We start from the raw sequence: 23,475 nt of genomic DNA, 5'->3' as shown, positions 1-23,475 counted from the left end.
ATAGATAGTTCACTATGAAACAAGATTATAAACACAGAGAACTACAACAAATATATTCGAGAGTCAAGAAATGGAAAACTATTGATGTCATAATGATACCAACACCTGGTTAAAATCTAAGTGAAGTTAAATCATACCACCCTGTTTATTTACTGCTAGTTATAGCTGAGGTATTTGAGGAATTGTTTATGAAACGCCCCAAACCTTCGGTTGCAGGGATGCCAACTCGACAATTGACCAAGTACATTGTTTTACAGATGAAATTGAAACATCTCTAAGAAATAAAGGTGAAATAAATTTCTCCGATATTTTTCTCCATATTGCACATGTTTTTGCCACAGTGTGGTATGAAGCCCTTCTATATAATATAAAGCCACTTATGCCTAAGTATTTCTACTTACCATTAAAATCTTATTTGATTAGTCGATGGGGTGTTAAACATAAAGGAACATACTCTGAGCTCAAACTGTTCTTCAAGCCAATGCATCGGAGCTAGTGCTTTATCTCCTTTACATCAGTGATAAACACTATTATAACATAGATAAACATTAAGATTACAATATTATACAGCACCATTGCTGAAGATATGACAATATAAGCAGTATCAGAGACTGCAGAGACCTCGACCCGGAATCTCCATTCTTCCCTTGATAAAGTCATTATTTGGATGTAAAAATGGTAAACTAAATTGTATGAAGCAAAATCTACCATATATTGCAAGGTTCATATACCAACACAGCAAAATAGGCCAAGCTCAGATGGAAAGAGCGTATAAATAAAATATTTCTACAAAAAAATTGAACCGACTTCAAAATATAAATAAGAAACTCACTAAAATGTTAAAAATAATCAAACTTAAACTTTTAACCAAAAAAAAAAACGTTTTGAAATAAAATATGTACGTAATAGTCGTTGTAGTAACTAAATAAAAATCAATTTGAAGTCGGTACCGTGCCCAAACAGTTATATTAAATTAGATTTGTTTTGTTCCTTTTTATTTTTGTCTTTATGAAATAAAATTATATTATTATTTTTATATTGTTTGCAGACTCGGTACCGACAGAAACTGATTTTTATTTAGTTATTACAACGATTATTACGTACATATTTTATTTTAAAACGTTTTTTGTGTTAAAAGTTTAAATTTTATTATTTTTAATATTTTATTGAGTTTCTTATTTATTCCTTGAGGTCGTTTGAAATCTTTTTGCAAAAATAATTTATTTTTCCCCCTTTTAGTGTTAGATATTTACTCAATAAATTACGCAGTTATTTTATTAAGTATTACAATGGATAGCCCAAGTAAAAGTACAGCCCGTATGGGCAAAAATAGGAATAAAGAAACAATGACTGAAAATAAGGAATTTTTTAGGCACTGGGGTCCGCTACATAGTCTAGGTGATTTGACAAATGTTCCAGCCAAACTAGAAAAAGAAAGTTGCATTGGGAATCGAACATGCGACCTCCGCGTGTGAACTTAAAATTCTAACTATTGCACCATAGAAACTGTTGCCTACCATGTCTTTATGTCGTTTCATGTGATATGGTTAGTGCACAAAAATCAAACGGAATAAAGTACTTCCATTTTTTCGTAACCTCAACTCAACAATAACATTATACCCAAATATCTGATTATTTTAGATATAAAATATGTGAAACCATGGTATATGCCTTTGAAATTTGGAGTTTTCTCTCGATTTCCCCCTCATCCCCCATCTGATCGTAACTTGCTTCCAACGGGACCACCTCAGAAAAGCACACTTTCGACTAAAAAAATTATGTTGAATATCAGTAATTAACGGAGAAATCAGCGAACATACATTTAAAATATATATACCGTCGAAAATAGAACCTCCTCCTTTTTTGAAGTCGGTTGTTTGCTCTCAATTATCAACCTACAATAAGCATATTTTATATCAGCAGATACTAACACCAGTGTGGAGCTATGATATTCAGCTGTGGGTCTGCGCTAGTGACTCCAATGTTCATGTAATTACAAAATAAGATGCCGAAGTGTATTGTGAATGCGCCTTGACAAGTACGTGTTTACGACCTCTATCGAGACCTAGAAATTGAAATGCTACGGACACTATCAGAAGATTTACCAATTCCCATCAAAGAAGACTATAGAACCACGTCAACATGGAAGCGTCCAGATCTCTAAATGTGGATAATGTCATTAGACCCCTTAAACTTAATGTTAGTTGTATGTAATGTATGATTAATGTTAGTTGTTATAGTAACAAAATAGGGACCAAAATGATATTTGTAAATACCGTAAATACCCCTTAAGAATCAGGGCTTTCTCGACATTCTGTAAAAAGTTGCAGAAATTAATTTAAAATATCTATAATTACTATAGTATTACCCAGTATTGTCAATAAATGCTTTTTTAAAATAAAAAATTAACCAGAATGTAGTCTAGGAATTACACAGCGAGATCATCCACCTATTTCAACGTCGATGGTTTTAATACGTCCCCAACCCGAACCGTCCCGGCCGATCTCCCGGTAATCCCTGTCAGGCTTGATGGTCAACCGCCGGCTGTGATTCGTGCGACACGGTCTATCAGACGGGAAACCCAGAGTCGGATCATCGACGAACCGGGAACCGTTTTCAATAAAACCTCGTGCCTGGAGAAAATAATTTTTCTTCTTCAAGCGCGGATATCGTGACGTCGCTCCACTGACACACGACACTAATGTTGGGAACTATCGACTAAAAACCCTCGAAACGGTCGATAAACGCAAACCAGTCGAAGTAGTCGCTGGTCAAATATTTTGCGACTGAAAATAGTAATTAATATTTCCTAAAGCAAAAATCCAAATCCATTATTCGACTGTTTCTCTATTCGAGATAACAGGCGGAGATGTACGAATTCCCTCCGGCGTTAATATTGAAAAAAGACTGAGAGAAAGGACGGAGGTAAATGTTTGATTCTCTGGGCACACGAGCAATTATGAGAACTGTGTTGTTCGTAATTTAATTGTGTGCCTATGACAAAAAACTATATTATTATTTTTGTATTGTTTGGGCTCGGCACACACTTTAAACTGATGGTATTAGTTAAAATAATATTGTAAATAGATAAATAGGTTTAGGTAGGTATTAAGCTAAATTGTGTGTATATAGTAGAATAAAAATACGCGTAGTAGATAGGCTGAATAAGGTTTTGGTTTATTTTCATTTAGTTATTACAACGATTATTAGGTACATATTTTATTTTAAAATGTTATTTTTATGTTAAAAATTTATGTTTGATTATTATTCACTTTTTAGTAAGTTCCTTATTACTTTTTTGAAGTTAATTTAGTTTTGTTTAAATATTTTATTATTCTCTTATTAGTATTAGGTATTTACCCAATAAATTACGCAGTTATTTAGTATTACAATGGGTAGGCCAGGTAAAGGTGTAGCCCGTATGAGGAAAAATAAGAATGAATAAACAACGATTGAAAATAAGCAACGCTTCAGATCCCGGCGTCCTCAAGCAAGCCTAGGAGATTTGACAAATGTTTTAACCAAACTAGAACACCAACAAAAGTCGTTGCCCCCACCGGGAATCGAACGCACGGACTCGGCTCTAACAATATTTCTACGGGTTCTCACATTATATGGCTCGTTCTTAAAGCAAACTGAACGACTTTGCTAAGCAAACACTTACTAAATACCCCTTAAGATCCCCTGAAAGATATAGCGGTGCGCTCCCTGCTTTCGTCATCAGCTTACCTAAATATCTTCAAAGTATACAATTAGTTCTCTGTACGTCCTCATAACATTTAGAGAAATATCCTCTAACTCCTAACCGTTGAGGAGTTGTGTCTTCCATCACATCAGCTCAGCAATAATATTATACACAAATATCTGATTATTTTAGACAGAAAACCTATGTAAAGACATCGTACGTTCCTTTAAACTTTGAGGGTTCCGTTTGATTTCCCCAGATTGCACCATCAGATCCAGACTTGGTTCCAATGGGACCACCTTGGAAGTGCACTCTTTCGAACAAAACAAGAATTTTGAAAATCGATCTACGATTGACGGAGAAATCGGTGAACATAAAAAAATATACAGTCGAATATAAAACAATCTCCTTTTTTGAAGTCGGTTAAAAAGTAGTCAAATCAGTCAGATCGAAAATGGCGACTGAAAGTAATCTAATTAAATAGTCGATAGTAAAAAATAGTCAATTACTAAACAGTCGATAATTCCCAACGCTAAACGACACGAAAGATTTCATTCGTCTTACCTCGCATCTTCCCGTTTCTTTTTTCTTTTGATTCGCTTATTGGTGGGAGTTGGCCATGCGTACGAATATAATTTAAAAAACCTATCGATATATCGGTAAAGGAAGAAAGATACGGCGGTATCGTATTACATATTTCTCCCATGCTTTATCCTCTTTTTCTGGATGGGGGAGGGGTTGAGACGGGTGTAACGGGGGAGGGGAGTAGTCCTTTTCATTCTTTTGCCTCGGCCGTATTGATGGATTACTGTATCAGGCCTTTTTCGAATGTCTTGTCAACAGAAATATGTTTTCCAGTTCGGATAGACTAATTGAATAGGAGCGATACTGGGATGCGGAAGGTTTAGGATGCGAAAAACATCTTTGTCGTTTTCATGCAACAATGAATGTTCTTTCTACTTTTATTTGATCATTTTTGTAAACTGATTTTTTAAAATTCTTATTTTGTTTTGTATTTTGAATCGATATATCTTTTTTTTAGTCTTTAGTATAAGTTAGGATAGACGTATAAGTAAGTAGATCACTTACTGAAGTGATATACTTATTGCCCCCGGGCAGTTTGTTGACGTTCTAAGAAATTAATAAAAAAAAAACTATTGATGAATGAAGGGGATGCGAGTACAGAATACTATACGATTCAATGTTTTAGATATTTAAAAGTTGAAAAGATAAGACGCTGGATATTTCTTTTCAGTAATAAAGGGATAAGACTATGTTTGGAGCTAAAATAAAAGCTTTCTAATCTCTTTCTATTGCTACTTTTTCAGGACTACAAAGAATATATTTAAAATTAATTATTTATTACATTATAACTTGTCATTACCGATTAACCGATAACTTATTTTTACAACAATTCGGTCATCGGTCCTATTTTAGTATCTAGTGTAATAATATATATATATATATATATATATATATATATATATATATATATATATATATATATAGAGTACTAATACTAGTATATAAAGAGTACTAATACTTTTATGTCTCATGTCACTGAGAATCTCTCCTCATATCTCCTTGTCGTTTTCTTAATATACTGAATAACGGTCGGTATCTGAAGGTCTTGGTATAAGTAATCAGTTCTATAACATCTGGGTGAACCTACAAAACTTCTCAGGCCTTTCTTCTGGAAAACTTCTTTCGTATTTATGTTACTTTTCGTGGCACGTCCCCATAGTTCCGTATGTCAATATAGGTTTTAAAACTTGCTTGTATAACAGCAATTTATTATATATTGATAATTGTGGTTTTCTTCCCATTAAGCATTACATTTTCTCCTTTATTTGAAATCTAGTTCCTTGCTTTTCCTTTTTACATGTTCCTTTCATCGAATTTTTGCATCAATATTCGTTCGAAAATACTTTTTTATTATCCAGGCTTTGTATATATTGTCACTTTCCCATTGTAACATTGACTTTTTGTGTGTTTGATGTGATACCCTATAATATATAGAGAATAAAAAACAAACGAAATGGCATTATAAAACAATACAATAATAAACTTCTATTCACCAAAATTCCATACATTATTCCGTCCAATAACTAAAAGCTTTGTTGTTTCAGTTTAATTAAATTCAAACTGCAAACAGTAAAATAATTTATCTACGGCGAGAATTAATATTTGTTATTAATTTGGCGATATTAAATTGAAACGCTTAGTAAACAACTTATCCCGTCTGATTCCCGCGCGAATCTAAACGTTACACTTGATGGATTATTTAACCGTTAACGCTATTAATTTATTTTTAATTAATAGAGAGAGCTCGCGAAGTCGCTAAAGTAGACAATACATTAAACACGAATAAAGGACTAGCTCAACGTTTGCTTAGGAGTCGGGAGTTATCTATATAACCGCAAATTTCGAGTAAATAGTGGCGGTAAAACAGCCAAGCGTTAGCTGGTTTGGCTGGTATTGTCTTAACTAGATTTATTAAATCAAATATATACAGTAAATGTGTAGATATAGATGGTAAGAACGAGGGTAAGTGCAGAGCGTAAGGTTATATTTGTAAAAGTTATAAAATCCAAACAGCATTCATTTTATTTATAATGGGAATCTTACTTGCCAAATTTAGAACACACCATTTTCAACCAAATCGAATAGGTATCAACGTATACCCAAATGTAATGATAACAACAACAGAAAAGAAAATTATTCTTGTTGTCTTGCTAGTAGTGAAGGCATTAATGAGGTTTGTCCATCGACAATAGTAGCAAAAATTCTAGTAACTGGTAATAATTAGACATTTAATTTAAACATAATATATTTTAGTAATGATTCAAATTTTATTTTATACGTAAGATGTAGCTAGAATTTGTTGAGAGTGGAAGTCGAAGAACGTGAAATTCAGAGAAGAAAAAATTAGACAGCATCTTGCTAAGACGTAAGTTAGTTTCCTTTTTTTGCAACTTTCTACTGAATTGTGGATGACATGAGGATCCTATTTGAGATATTTCTCTGTTATGTGTCGCATACCATGTATAATTTAAAGTTATATATACTGCCGATTTTTTAAAATCTATCTAGGAGGAAAATGAAATAATTATATCTAAATTTTCTCTGAATATTGACGAGTTAGTTATCTTGTTATGCAGTGAAGAAGGTTTATATTTGGTTATAAAGTTTCAAGAAACCATCGCTATGACTGGCGAATGATCAGAGGATAGATAAAAGTATGATTCAGCCATAACTTTTGCACACTTTATAGTTTTGGACTTTCTGTTTCTTTCCAATATGTTGGGTCACCAGTCGAGATATGTTGAACGTTTTCTGGTTTCTTTGATTTGACTAATTCTTTTGTATATCAATTTTGAGCTTCACATTACATGTTTAGTACATTACATATTTTGCTAAGATATATAAGAACAGTGTAGACAGTGTAGTGAGTACAGTACATATTATGAGTAGATCTGGATCAAATAAAATATAAAACTATCAACGACACCCTAATGACCTAATGACAAAGAAAATACAATGAATTATTATATAAGAATATAAGTAAATAAATTATTGTTTTGTAAAAATAATGATGTGTTAACTGAGATTTCTTTCACCTTAAAAGTACGATCATTCATTCGTTATAGGCTAGTAAATGTACAATATGTTAACGGAAAGCTCGAAATAGTCAATTCATTAGTAGCGATCATAGTTGATCATATTTAAGGATTTTTATGAGAATTTTCTAGCTATCATATACAGTGGTGGCTTTTTCATTTCGTTTTAACTATATTGGCTGGGTTTGATCTGAACATTTTTGGACTTTTTATGGCAATGTTTAACTATATGGTTCTTGGATATTAATTGTTCAAATATCTAAATTAATTTAAATATGATGTTTTTATAAAAATAGAAAGGCATATAGAAATTATCTTTATTATTTAAATTTATTCATTAATTTTATAAATAAATTGGGTTATTTCAAAAAATGTTCAATGCTCATTTCCCTCCCTATATATAGTTTCAACATTAAATCAATTATTTATTAAATTTGTCTATATTTATTTATAAAAAATATTGATGTGTAATATGATGTTTTTATAAAAATAGAATGGCTGTTCATATATAAATTATATTTTTATTATTTCATTTTATTCAATACTTTTTAGTGTTAGTTCCAGAATTTTACTATTTTCAGAATTACTATTACCAAAATTCACCGCATTCTAGCATGAACTATTCTAGCTGTTAATATTCCTAATAAGGGTTCCGAAAAAAATATCGATATATCAATATATTTTAATACTTTTTGCAAAGAAGTATCAACAGTTGTAAATAAGAGTATCAAACTTTAAATTACTAAGTAAAATATCAATATTAAAAACCTATATTTTCCGAGGAAGAGTAAGGAATTGTTGTTTTGAGATTTATCTCCTCCGGATATCCAATAAATTTTGAGTGGTTTGATATTGACATTTGTTGTTTGCCGATAGAACGATATATCGATCTTCTTTTCTGCGGTTTTTCTCCGATATCCCTATTCATAACATTTTTGATGTTTCTGGACACTATTAGGTGATTTAATCAACAATATCCATTGGTATCAATGCGAATAATTGGGAAATTGTACGACTTTGACATATAAAATTACAGTTTTCCAGATAGTATTACCGAGTTATTCAACATTTAATGTTATGTTAATCACTGTATATTCGACATTCAATCTAACACCTTTAGAAACATATGGTGATGATGCTCCACCACATTCGAATTGTCGGTTTTGGTTTAATTTATTCATAAAATGGTGAAGTTGATAAGAATGAAAAAGAGCAGCCTGAAAAAAAAGTAAGTTCGAAAACAATGAATTGATAGACTTATTGGACAAAAACTCAGTGCAACTTTCGAACAACTTGGCAGTTGATGAATAAACTATTCTTAAACATTTATATGTGATGTAAATGATGTAAATGGAGAAGAATAGTTTACCACACGAATTGAATGTTATATCGAACAGTTTTAGCGTCACAGTTTTATTGCTCGTCTGGTAAAAACAAAACAATTTCGCGACAAATAGGCACTGATGATGAATGGATGAAAAGTGAAGGGACTGATGATGAAAATTCATGATCTGGTGTATTAGGATATGCTAAAACAGAATAAGACTGTTACTAAACTTGTCTACCAACGTAATCTGAGAATATCAGCGAAATATTGTTACTAAAAGGATCATGTATAGCGAGCAATAGTCGTGAAGTTGTATTATTGTATGACAATGATCGGGTAAAGGGAAAGTCAACAAATCACATAGTTAAAATCAATCAACAAAAGCACAACTTTTACACTAATATATACAAAAACGCCAAGCAAACTTGGTAAGAGACTACTTCAATGTCTTCCATTGTCACCTTGCACCAGACGAGCTTCGATGTCACGGATCTATGGAATATATATACGTCTCCTGCATTCAGGAATATTTGTAGATACTTCATTAGCCTCGACAATTAGAAATTCCATACGACCAATATTACACAAACAATAACTATTTCTGCTAGCGATACCCTCATGAAAACTAACAGTTCGATGAAGCAATAGAGAATGAGGTTTTGAATGACACTAAATGTATCCATGACAATTTTACAAATGGGAAATAAGTAGATCACTGTTAAAATAAGTAATTTTTGTATGTCAATACAGAAAACAATTTAGGGCACTAGACACGAAGTGTTTCCTGGAGAACTCATGTTGTGCTAGAAGAAGAAAGCAGTACTAGATGTTAAACCATATTAAAACATATTTATTTTATGCGTTTTTTAAATATCAATACATGTGCTGTAAAAAATATATACTACATGTATCCATATAATGACTTACTATGTACTAGTTACTTATTTAGGATTACTCGCTAATAAAATAAAAGTTGGTAGCACTTTTCAGAGTTTTTACTATTTAGACCACTTCACTACACAAATCCACAAGATCACACGCCTTGGTTCTCTTGAGTCTGCGTCCTAGTTCAGAGTTATCTAAGGGTTTCAGCACTTCGGTGTTAACATGGAAGTAGAGAACTTCCTCATAACTTCTTGCGAATCTCTTAATTTCCTCTATGACAGCTGCAATCCGAAAGTCTCGGTGTAAGAAACTGTTCCTATACCCTCTGGATCCACAATAGTTCTCAGCATTTTATTTTGAAATTGGTTCTTATATTATGTTGATATTACTTCTCACAGAACATCCACAAAACTGAGTTCCATAGATTCTTCTTAGGATACTCAACATTGTTTGGTTGTAGGTGAATTGAATATGTCAGGGACCAGTTATTTATATTAATGCTTGCGAAATAACAGAATTGAGCAACGAAATATATATATTAAATAAAATGTTACGAATTAAACGCGAGAACTCTCGCCAAATACACTCGTTGGTCGAAATACGCTCGTCGATCCGATGGTCAGCATTTTCGCCGGATAAACGATCCTTTTAGGCAACAATAACGTCGGATGGAACGCCGTGGCCAACAGGTGGGCGTTCGGACGCACCGTGGAACGAGCTGCGTTATTCAAAGAGAGTTAATAATGATGCTATTATGGGCCGGTGGATAAATTGCGGCTTCTGCGGCGGTGAACTACCTCCTAGCGGAGTGGTTTCGCTTTATGCGATCCCTGATTGACAACGGACGAGTTAATTTGCGACGTCGCCCGTTTTCTCTGGACGTAATATTATTAATGGCCTTTGTAGGGGGAAGGGTGAGTACGTCACAAGGGTCCGTCCGATCTAATATATCGTGCGCGGTTAGGATTCGACATTTTGCCTTAATTATTCAGCGTATTCCCGATCGAAATAAGTTGCTTGATCGCTAATGGTATAGAATAATTATCTCTATCAAACAAAGAGAGAGAGAGAGAACTTTGTTCAAATAACTTTGGTTGGAAGTTTACAGAGTGGCAATTTTAGCTATTAGCTCAATTTAGTTGTTTTTTATCATTATACGAAAATGTTTAGAAGCAACTTATTCAATGACAGTTAAGTTGCATGAAAGCTCTCTGAGAATTTGAGCTGGGTTATTGCGTGAGCTGCTTATTTCTGGATGTCTATAATAGGCATCAAAATCAACACTTTTACAGCATTGAAACAAAAATAGACAATTGATATATGAAAGAGAACCATCGCTATAAGTTAATAAGAATGCTTTTTAGATTTTGGTAACAGTTGCTGTGGTTGTTATAAAGTAAATCAAATATTTTTAACGAAAAAATTGAACTGACTTAATATAATATTCCTTATAAATAAGGAATATACTAAAAAGTAAAAAATAATCAAACTTATACTTTTAAAACAAAAAAAAAAGTTTTAAAAAACATCTACATAATAATCGTTATTTTAACCAAATGAAAATAAACAAAAACTTTATTTAACCTATACTATATACACACAATTTAACTCAATACCTACCTAAACCTATTCATCTATTTAAAGTGATATTTAAACTGCTACCAAATGAACATTTTGTAACATTTACACAAAATTAAATTACGAACAAAACAAATGTAATTTGTTGTTCGTACTAGTAATAGTAGTGTAGTAATAGTTGTAATAGAATAGTGTAGTTAAAATAAGTAGATGAATGGGTTTAAGTAGGTATTAAGCTAAATTGTGTGTATATAGTAGAATAAGCGTGTAGTAGATAGGTTAAATAAGGTTTTTCTTTATTTTAATTTAGTTACTATAACAACTGTTATGTATATATTTTATTTTAAAACGTTTGTGTTAAAAATCTTTTTGAAAAAAAAATCTTTTATACAATGCTTTACTTGAGGCGTTCTTGTGTGCGTATGTTCTCTTACGTGCACCATTACAAACACGTTTACCATTCCCGTTGTGTACTGCATCGAATTTCCTTTGCAAAATAAAATAAAAATACATTATTCGGAATGTTTGTGCGTGAACGTGCAGCAGGCGTCATATCAAACCGGCAACATAGAGAGCGAGGGAGCTCAGCTTTCGGCCGAGACCTGCTCCAACCCGTAAATTATACATTAATACGAACCCATCCGGCTGTCTCGAAAAAAACATTTAAACCGGAAAGATCCGGGTACATTTCGTTGAATTAAACTATCAATAATTCACGGTTCCTTTTTGCAGCACGAAAGCTGTAAAGTTTTGGCAAAGATGCGGCAACTTTTTACGATAACTCTCGAGACGGTTTTATGTTTGGGAAGAAGGTGGCGGTGGCGGCTTCATCCAGAAACAAACGGGCAAGGAAAAAACGGGCAGAAAGAACCCGGTCGAAATCATAAAGTTGGTGTCGACCTTACGATCGTATAAATTCAGTTCTGAGTGTTTGACGGAAACGTTCGATCTTTTTGGGTGACGTTCTTTTTCATGACGATAAAAATGTGCGAACTTTAAATATATATATATATATATATATATATATATATATATATATATATATATATATATATATATATATATATATATAGAGAGAGATTTTGTAGTACCAAAAAGTTTAATTACCTTATAAATTTGGTATTTGTTTCCAGTCAGTTTAGTTAACAGTCTAAGAAGTTTTATATATTTTTACAAAAAACTACCAATTGGTAAACTAGCAATTAACTAATTATAACAATAAACCAATATAAGTAACCAATAAACTAATTATCACTAACCAATTCCTTCTTATAACTTTTTACCTTACCAATTTCTGAATGAAATAATATAAATTTCTCAAATAAATATTCGTTTATATTGAATCTCAACATCTAAAATAAACTTCATATCAGTTATTTTTAATAACATGGGAGGTCCATAATTTTTGTGATAATTTCTTTGTTCCAGAATGATTCTTTCTTATGCTTTAGCCAAACACAAAATAAGCACAAATCCTACAGAGTAATTATTCTCGGATCCAAGTGGCCGGTAGTAATTAATTTAAAAGTAATTACCTTTATTTGTCGTTCATGTGGTCGCCCTGGATCCTCCTGCTAAACTTTCCACTGTTATCTAAATTGTCGGCGTCAACTTGAATTAGTTGTCCCGTTTTTTCGACGCCATTTTAACTACTACACTTCCGTGATCTGCAAGGAAAACAATTATCTCCAGACAACTTAATAGATGAGTTTACAATAGATAATAATGTTATAAAGGCAAGTATTCGCTATTGTGATAGAACTTAAAACAGAAAAACCGTACAAAAAACTCGATGTCAAATAAAAGCTGCGAGTTGGGGAACTTGTCGTGAATTAATTGCTGCGGTTTTTTAAAATTCCACTCAGCGTTTTCGACCAGGACCTGGTTGACAAACAAAAACTTTTAATTGGCGTGTTTATCAGCATATTAGTTTCGTAAATTTCCGCCCGATAGCGTTGGAAAGTTGGTCTTTGTGTCAGAATAATTGTGAACATTCCCTTTGGTTGAATTAATTTCGTATTTTAGTTCAATTTTTTTTCATATTAAGTCAATATATATAATTAATATTACACTTAAAATCATATTTTAATCGATCGAAAGCAATGGCAATCGGTGGAATGTAATAGGGTTTAGTATAGGATAAGATAGGGCTTGATTCTACTTCAGTTAATTGTCATTAAATATGTTAAAGTCTCTTTTTTACCAACGAGGGCTTATCTGGACTGGACCCACAGTTTAACGTGAGCTCCAAACCACGGTCCTCGGAATTAAGCCTATCGACTGGATAGTGATCAATTTAGAGACCATCCCAAAAGACATCCAGTCTTACCCAGCCTGGCTACTGGCCACTGGACTGGCACGGTTATTCTTTTTCGGATTTTCCACAATTGTCAATAAAGATATTTATGATAACAATCACAAACATAAAGCAGATCCATCCCCCATCAGGATTCAAATCCGCGACTATCGCAACAGTGGGAGGCCGTCCTGTCGCTTTGACTACCGAACGAAGCCGGCTAACATAAAATAAAATAAAGTCAATAATTGTGAGTTATTGTTAATTAAATAATTTAGTTTAAACTCAGTAACTTGTTAATTGATTTTTTGACAAACCATAAATTGTAATCTAGAAATACGTCATTAAGTGGATTTTGAAGATTATTACTAGGTTTCACAATAAGTCTGCGAAGCACCATTTATTCGTCGATAGTGGGACTTCTATTCGGAAAAACTAGGATTTAGAAATCGCGAAAAAAGACCGAGTTTAGAGAAAAAAATAATCTTCCATATAGATAGCGCGATTATTCACACACTTTAAAGAAAAATCACTAAAATGATTCAATAAGTTAGGAACTATTACAACATTCTGCATATTCACCCGACTCTTCACACACCTGAAAAATAATCTGTCCCCAAGAAGTATTTGGATTTATTTGGAGTTACCAAGGAACAATTTATTAGGCGATTGTATGTATTCTGGCCAATTTTTCACCTCATAAAGGTAACTGTTGGGAAAAAATAGCGCAATATATATAAATCAAACTATTTTTCATCATTTCCACAACTGTTTACCGTAGTCCTGGCAATACTGCATTCAATAAGGCTTAACCAGAAAGCACTAGACCAGATAAGTATACTGAGTACGGCAGAACTTCATATACAAGCTACAACAGTGTATCCTTCAAACCTTTTCAACATGTAGCCCAGAGTTGTTATTTAAAATGATGATTTTCCTTCTGATGCTCGATATTGCTGGTCTTTTCTGCAACCATACGTCGTTCAATGTGCAAGTTGACATCGTTTGTGATCTGCAGTATCATCTTTATTCGGTTTTTGCAGTCCACAGATGTTACACTTTGCTGACCTCAACATATGTACCCCAATACTTTATGGCAGTGAAAACTCGGCTTCGATATTGATAGCTATCCTGGACTAATCCATGACATTTTTCACGTAAGACTGACGTAGTAGATCCACTTTTAACGCTAGTTACAATAAACAACAGAATATTATTATTTTTGTGACTGACAAGCAATAAAGCTATCATATGGAAATTGTCTAAAAGTGCATCTTTAACTAGTTCAAATGATAGTGATTTTTCCTCATTTTCCTCCATCTTTCTCATCGTATGTAAATATTTGGAAACTGTTGATTAACTGCTAAGCTCTATGAAAGTTTTTCGAGAGTTTTTTCGTTTAATAAGTTTTGTAATTCAACGTTTTCGAGCTTTTATGGTCTCCCAGGTTGTTCTTTATCGTTGACATATTAAATTGTTGAAACCAAAATAGTCAACTGGGATATGATGAAGCATCATTACCACGCGTCCTGTAGGTATCGCTGATCATATATTTTCAAGAGGCCAATATTAAATAACTCCGAAAAGACAGCCGAGTCATCATTAACTGCGATTTATGGCTGGTAAAAATAAATTGAACGAAGATTCTTAATCGGCCTGTATTTTAAACACCTTTCCAAAGCAAAACACCGAAGGAAAATTGATGTCCATTATTTTTTTATAAATTTCGTTGCCATCCCCGTCCGGGATATAAGCGGAAAACCCTTAATTGGTATATTTATCAAGATATTAGGTCCATAACTTTCAGGGCGACAGCGTATTGCTCCTTTTGGATGGCACAATAAATTTGGAAGTAGTATATTTGTTTTATGTTGGATCTGTCGGGAATAGACCATAAATTACTGTTTATTAGTAATAGTAATTTTTCAGTTCGGCCCAACTTTATTACAAAATGAATCATGGATTATTTAAGTAATTAATACGCTCCATTTTTCATTTCTCTCGGGTTTGATGCAGGACTGCGAAATAGGAAACATTGACTTTGGAAAATTAATAAATAATTATAGTCTGTGGTAACTAGTTTATATTAGATTAAAAATATACTATAATAGTCTTTTAGCTGCTAATTTATAATGATAAAAGTTAATTAGAATTGATAATCTTTAAGAGATTTCTAGAAGAAATATTTTAATTGCTATTATACATACAAGGATCATTGACATACTAGACAAATAGTTTCCACTACCTCAACAGTATAATTTTGTGGAAGGATTTCCATAACCTCTTTGAATATCCGGAAATACAGAGCTGGTGCTGGTTTTGGTGGTGAGTAAAAACCTTTAGCTTCAAACAACCATATAAAAATAATTAGGTGTGTTTTATGTCACAACATTTTTAGGACATTTAAACTCGTAACTGGCGCAGTCGGTAAATTAATTATCAGGAAAAGAAGACAGCTTAACGTTGGGTTGGCAATTGTTCCGCAGCTACTCGAAGCTTTTCTTGGTATATTTAAGTGGAGTTTGGGTAAAGGTATCGCAACTGAAATTCTAAGGCCACCAGAGGTGGAATGAAGATGCTAGCCGATCCCTAGCTATAAACTATCCCAGTTATTCGAAGCGCTTCTTGGTGTTGTTGAAGGAGGAGTTCGGGAAAAAGTATCGCAGCTGAAGCTGTAAAGTTATAAAAGATAGATTGAAAGTGTTCAAAGGCCTCTAGCCATAAGCTACTCCAATTAGGCTTTAGAAAACATCCTCATTCCCGGCACAAGCATCACAATTTACGGTATAAAGCTACCAAAAGCGGGCAAATGTTGCTGGAAACTGAAATAGTCTACTGGAATTTGGACTTAAACTTGATCTTCAGAGTTCAGCCACCTAAAGTAGATTGTATATATTTCTGTTCCATTGTTAACTTTGATAAATTAAAATTAATTTAAATAAACTCAGAGAAATATAGTTCTTGCGAAAGATGAACTATTAAATTGGTATCAAAGTTTCAGTTTAAAATTGCAAATTGTAGTAAAATAATACCTATATATAAGACAGTAGAGAAAGTTTTTAATTATAAAACAAACTTTTTTTATAAGTGTTTTGCCTCTCTAAAATCGATTATGTCTTATCGATTTCGCTACAGGAAATGGACTGAATAATTCATGTTTTCAGTATTTGCTGTAATGGATGGAAACACCTTCATGAATATTACTAATGAAAATTTATAAACAACCACTATAATTACGAAAGTTTAACAACGTTTAGCAATTACCGAAATATTAATGACAAAATAAAAATAAATCTATTAACCTGCAATACTTGGAATCGATAAGCTGACAATTTCTATCGGTAAAGTTCTAAATGTTTTTACCTCTCAGATAAAAGTAAAATGCTCAACATATATGTATTTTTGGGGTGTACTTTATTACGTTAGAATTAATAGTTTTTAAGATATGGCATATAAACGGCAATAACTTGATCCTTTAAAAACATACTTTTCATTATGTATCTCAAAAACTAAAGGTTAAATAAAAACTTCTGCACCATTCGATTAAGAGTAAAATTGTTAATAGGCACCAAATTTTTCATTAACCTATGATTATTATAACGATTATAATCTTATAAGTTTCAAACTGGCAAAAAATCGCAAATTTTCATGACTATATATATGGAAAATGTGCCAATTTTTTTTATCTCTCGGATATGGATAAAACACCCAAAATATATGTATTTTGGGGCGATAAAAACAAAAATCCCTGTCAAATTGCTATAGAGTATATAGGTTTTATGATATATGACATAAACCGAAATCCATAAAAATTTCTAAAATGCACTTTTCATTGTATAACTTAAAAACTAGAAACTGTACAAATATTATCGTACTACCATTCGATTCAGCGCAAAATTCTTTACAACCCCTGATGTTTTTGTTAACCCATGATTCTTTGAACGGAAATGAGAGTTAAATGTTTCAAAATGGCCAAAAATCGCAAATTTCCATGACTATATATATGGAAAAAGTGCCAATTTTTTTATCTCTCGGATATGGATGAAACACCCAAAATATATGTATTTTGGAGCGATAAAAACAAAAATCCCTATCAAATTGCTATAGAGTTTATAGGTTTTATGATATATGACATAAACAGAAATCCACAAAAATATCTAAAATGCACTTTTCATTGTATAACTTAAAAACTAGAAACTGTACAAATATTATCGTACTACCATTCGATTCAGCCCAAAATTCTTTACAACCCCTGATGTTTTTGTTAACCCATGATTCTTTGAACGGAAATGAGAGTTAAATGTTTCAAAATGGCCAAAAATCGCAAATTTTCATGACTATATATATGGAAAAAGTGCCAATTTTTTTTATCTCTCGGATATGGATAAAACACCCAAAATATATGTATTTTGGAGCGATAAAAACAAAAATCCCTATCAAATTGCTATACAGTTTATAGGTTTTATGATATATGACATAAACAGAAATCCACAAAAATTTCTAAAATGCACTTTTCATTGTATAACTTAAAAACTAGAAGCTGTACAAAAACTATCGTACTACCATTCGATTCAGCGCAAAATTCTTTACAACCCCTGAGGTTTTTGTTAACCCATGATTCTTTGAACGGAAATGAGAGTTAAAAGTTTCAAAATGGCCAAAAATCGCAAATTTTCATGACTATATATATGGAAAAAGTGCCAATTTTTTTTATCTCTCGGATATGGATAAAACACCCAAAATATATGTATTTTGGAGCGATAAAAACAAAAATCCCTGTCAAATTGCTATAGAGTTTATAGGTTTTATGATATATGACATAAACAGAAATCCACAAAAATTTCTAAAATGCACTTTTCATTGTATAACTTAAAAACTAGAAACTGTACAAAAACTATTGTACTACCATTCGATTCAGCGCAAAATTCTTTACAACCCCTGATGTTTTTGTTAACCCATGATACTTTGAACGGAAATGAGAGTTAAATGTTTCAAAATGGCCAAAAATCGCAAATTTTTATGACTATATATATGGAAAAAGTGCCAATTTTTTTTATCTCTCGGATATGGATAAAACACCCAAAATATATGTATTTTGGGGCGATAAAAACTAAAATCCCCATCATATTGCTATAGCGTTTATAGATTTTATGATATATGACATAAACAGAAATCCACAAAATTTTTTAAAACGCACTTTTCATTGTATAACTTAAAAACTAGAAGCTGTACAAAAACAATCATACCACCATTCGATTCAGCGCAAAAGTCTTTACAACCCCTGATGGCTTTGTTAACCCATGATTCTTTGAACGGAAATGAGAGTTAAAAGTTTCAAAATGGCCAAAAATTGCAAATTTTCATGACTATATATATGGAAAAAGTGCCAATTTTTTTTATCTCTCGGATATGGATAAAACACCCAAAATATATGTATTTTGGGGCGATAAAAACTAAAATCCCCATCATATTGCTATAGCGTTTATAGATTTTATGATATATGACATAAACAGAAATCCACAAAATTTTTTAAAACGCACTTTTCATTGTATAACTTAAAAACTAGAAGCTGTACAAAAACAATCATACCACCATTCGATTCAGCGCAAAAGTCTTTACAACCCCTGATGGCTTTGTTAACCCATGATTCTTTGAACGGAAATGAGAGTTAAAAGTTTCAAAATGGCCAAAAATTGCAAATTTTTATGACTATATATATGGAAAAAGTGCCAATTTTTTTTATCTCTCGGATACGGATAAAACACCCAAAATATATGTATTTTGGGGCGATAAAAACGAAAATCCCTGTCAAATTGCTATGGAGTTTATATGTTTTATGATATATGACATAAAGAGAAATCCACAACATTTTTTAAAATGCACTTTTCCGTTTATAACTTAAAAACTAGAAGCTGTACAAAAACTATTGTACTACCATTGGATTCAGCACAAAATTATTTATAATTCCTGTAGTTTTTATTAACCTGAGATGTTTGAACGGGAATGAGAGTTAAAAGTTTTAAAAGGGACATAAACAAAACTCCATTCATTCAGAAAATACAATTTTCACTGTACATCTTGAAAACTAACATAACGTTGTATAACATAAGCAATGTTACAGCAGTACTCGAATCAACATAAATTTCTTTATGATCTCTGTATCGTAGAGAGCACATATTTTCAATATTTCATCGTAGGGAAAGAACATTCTGTATTAATTATAACCAGTTAGGGTATCTCGTTTAAATTAAAGCTTTCATTTTAATACCTGATCATTATTGTAGTCTAAAAAGTGGCAAATTCCCATTAACAACGCGCCATAATGTATTATAACCATCCAGATTATCCAAACGACCTAATATATAGCCATTCAATATAATTACTTTATATTTTAATGAGTGATAGTTTCATTAAAGCGGTTACCATATAAATATAATTCGTTCCAAGCGTTGTTAATGGTTTATTTAAATTAATATTATTCTATTATGAATACTATTGTATAATGGAAATATATACGAAGGACAGACAAAACTATATGAACAGCATACAATATTTTTTTATTAAAACGCCTACAATTGTGCACGGAATAGATTCATAGGGATTCAGAATAGTTTCCAACGGAATATTGTCCCACCATTATACCAAAACGTCCAATAAAAGTGCCCAAAACGGTTTAATTATATTGAGGTCTGACGAGTGTGCAGCCTTGGAAGATGTGCGATTATATTCTGATGCTTCTCACTCTAAGACTGAAACCTTTTTGGTTGCGTTTGACTGCAATATGTTAATCATAGTAAGAACTTCCTCAAACTTACAAGATAGTTAGAATTTCTAAATCAGATGTTGATTTAATTTGATGTCTAATGAACAGAAAACAATTAAGGAAATTGTTCTTGTTTAAGGACTGATAGTAATTGATATGGTTCTGGAGACATGGTATATCATTGTATTTGAGGTAATTCTAAACGTTACTAAGATCTTTCTGTAAATTTTGGGTGGTATTAATTTGTGACTGATTACAGGTATCTTTAGTAATGGGACTATATGACACTTATTGTTTAAATTTTATATTAATTATATTGATTGTTTACTTTATAGACCTAATATTTGAAAAATCAATAGTTAATTTAATTGTTGTAGATACATTTCTTTAATATACATTTCTAATTGTAAAAAATAAGTTACCTAATTGTGTTTGTTATAGTTTTAACATACATGCTAAGGCCAAATACCTACCCCAGATTTTTTTTTCATATATTCTCTGTTTCCATATTTATATTTTTAACATAAATGTAAAGATGGGGTGTAAATACGGGGTTGCACTAAAAATTCAAATCAACTAGTCATCCGACGCTGCTAAAACAGAATTCTTCGATTAATCACCAATGCTTATCGCTACGTAGTTAACGAAGAAGTGTGCGATGACCTGGAAATCAAATGGATTTGCGAAGTTATCCAAAATTTCACCTTAAAACACCAAATAAGATTATTAAATCAAACTAACGTGGAAGCAATACAACTACTGGACAACGCGCAGGAAAACAGACGATTGAAGTGAACCAAATCATATGAACTTATATGAAGTGTATACCTTTAGTATAAACTATAGCTTAAGTTATTACAATTTTGTAATTCAGGAATATATATTGGTGTATTTCCTCGCACTCGTCTTGCTTGTGAATTAGTGCAAGTACAAATGAAATGTAGTAATAAATGAATTTATAATTAAGATTGTACTAAGCATATTTAATCAAGATGTTATCAAAAATAAATCTAACTTATGATATTTTGTTACAATGTTCAGTATTGTAGAAACTGAAACTTATCAATCTTTTGTTAATTAGACTTAATTAAATGCCATTTAAAAAATTTTAGTGAGTATTAGTTCTTGAGATAGTTATTATAATATGCTTTAATATATAAACATATATTATTTTAATTTATGTTATATATCAAATACATTTCTGACATTATATTGAAAATATTATGGAAACAGTTATAGTAGCATATATTTCTTAAATTATTCCCATTATTCTGTTATAAGAGAAAGATGAATAACTATATAAATTGTGTTTGAGTGTCGATCACAAGGTAATAATAAAAATATAAAATAGTAATTTAAATTAAATCCTACGGTAATTATTAATACGAGATTACTCGGAATATATGAGCATTTGATTTTTTTCTGGGGGTTTTTATATACACATATACATATATATTAATTTGTGCAAATGTATCATAATTATTTAAAATTACTCGTGCGCCATATCGCTATTACTGGGTATTAAATTGCGAGCAAATTTTCATGAAAGGTAACTATATCCATGTAATATTCGGTTTAATGATGGAAATTAATATTAAATTCTGCACACATACACTGAAAATATTGCAGTCTCATTAACGAATAGCAACAAAGAACAATTTTTTTTAATCTTTTATAATAATTAATAATATTTTAATTAATTTTTAATTAATCTCTTCAACGGTCTGCCCGTGCGCAATAAGTATTATTATATGATTTCCGTTATATAATATAACCATCCTGACATATCAAGAAGAAGATCGCTTCAGTAAGTGATCTACTGTACAACTTATAATCCAAATCTTATTCTGGATACTATTTTAACTTATTCTAGAGATTACTGAATCTCTATCGCCATCACGCATATATAACTGTTTAGCGAGTGCATTGGGATGCACTAATATTCTTTTAGAATACTTCGAATCACACTAGTTATGGGTTCTAAGGAGATATCGAGCTGAATTAGTTTGTTGGAGACATAATATGGTGCATCGGCGATGACTCGCAATACTCTATTCTGGAACCTCTGGAGGATATCTATGTTAGATTTGCTAGTAGAACCCCACAGTTCAATACAATAGGTCCAAATGGGCCTAAGTATTGACTTATACAGCAAAACCTTGTTATCTAATGATAATTTAGATTGACGCCCTATAAGTCAATACATTTGGTTTAGTTTTAGCTCAAGCAGAATAGTCTCAATCGTCGGTTTTGGTTTTAACAATTTAAAAATGACGATATTGATATTAACGTCTAAGATCGTACTGATTTGTTGAAACAGTTTACTAATCTGGCATGTCAGAAGAATTTGGCTTACCTTGTGGATATTACCAAACACATAAATAAATTGAATATGCAACTGCATGATTCCGGAAATAAAGAATTAGAAAAAGTCAGTTATGGTTATGCAAAATTGAAGAAAATGATTATTCAGCGTTTGCGACATTAAACCACTTGTGGGAGAAAAAATTAGTACGGCGCTAGTAAAGCAAATATACAAGATTTATTCACAAATATTGATTGATGAATTCAATCGTTACCGGAATATGAATACACCAAAGAAGCTGCAAAGAAGTTGATCAAAAACTAATTGGAAATCCCTTTAGCATGGACGCTAGTGAATTTAACTAAGGAATCCAGGAAGGACCCATTGAATTTCAAAATGACAAACTGCAAGGGTCCTTTAAATTGATAAATCGCCTTACGCTATTTTGTGGGTTTCTCAACAAATTATTTATGTTAATAAAGATTCTCTGATTTGTTCGTATTTAAAAATAAGGTAAGGAATCGTTTGAAAGTAAATGATGATTTGCGTGTAGTTTTGAGTCACCAATATTAGTCCTAGGATGGCCCAACTCGTGCAGAAGACGCAAGCTCAGAAATTACATTAGTACAGAGTTAGAGAAGTTTATCCTGAAGGTGTTATTATTTCTTTTTATGCAGTTTCCTACTGTCTTATTGTCTATTTATTTATTTAACCTGTCAGCCTCTTGGGCTATTTTGGGTGGATTACAATGAGTTATAAGACTTATAGGAACTTTAACAGTACATATAAGTTACATAATAAAGTTTTTAAAATAGTCGTTTTCTTAATGGATATTATGGTCATGCTCTCTGAATTTTCTCTGAATTTCTATTTGTAGCCTCAGGTCACCATGTTTCCGACAATCTAGAAGAATGTGTCTGATACTAAGCTGTCTGCATCTGTGTAGATGATAAGATGATTCTCCAAGATAGTTCCCTTCAATTATCTGTCGGAAGAATCTTTTTACTGTAAAGGGA

The 23,475-nt window shown here is 31.9% G+C and overlaps 1 long non-coding RNA gene across 1 annotated transcript in view; it reads right to left on the bottom strand.

The window, feature by feature from the left end:
• Positions 1–12,630: 12,630 nt before the first annotated feature.
• The window catches only part of LOC143199324 (uncharacterized), a 95,523-nt gene continuing 84,678 nt past the window's right edge, over positions 12,631–23,475 (bottom strand). Inside the window, exon 3 of the long non-coding RNA XR_013006408.1 lies at positions 12,631–12,762. This is a non-coding gene — a long non-coding RNA (uncharacterized LOC143199324). The remainder of the gene's footprint in view (positions 12,763–23,475) is intronic.

This window comes from Rhynchophorus ferrugineus, unplaced genomic scaffold (assembly GCF_030347505.1).
Source record: "Rhynchophorus ferrugineus isolate W39M unplaced genomic scaffold, kcgeb_rfMv2 rfM7, whole genome shotgun sequence".
Classification (NCBI taxonomy): domain Eukaryota; kingdom Metazoa; phylum Arthropoda; class Insecta; order Coleoptera; family Curculionidae; genus Rhynchophorus; species Rhynchophorus ferrugineus.
Note: the sequence above shows the minus strand (reverse complement) of the source record. Positions and strands in the feature narration are given on the sequence as shown.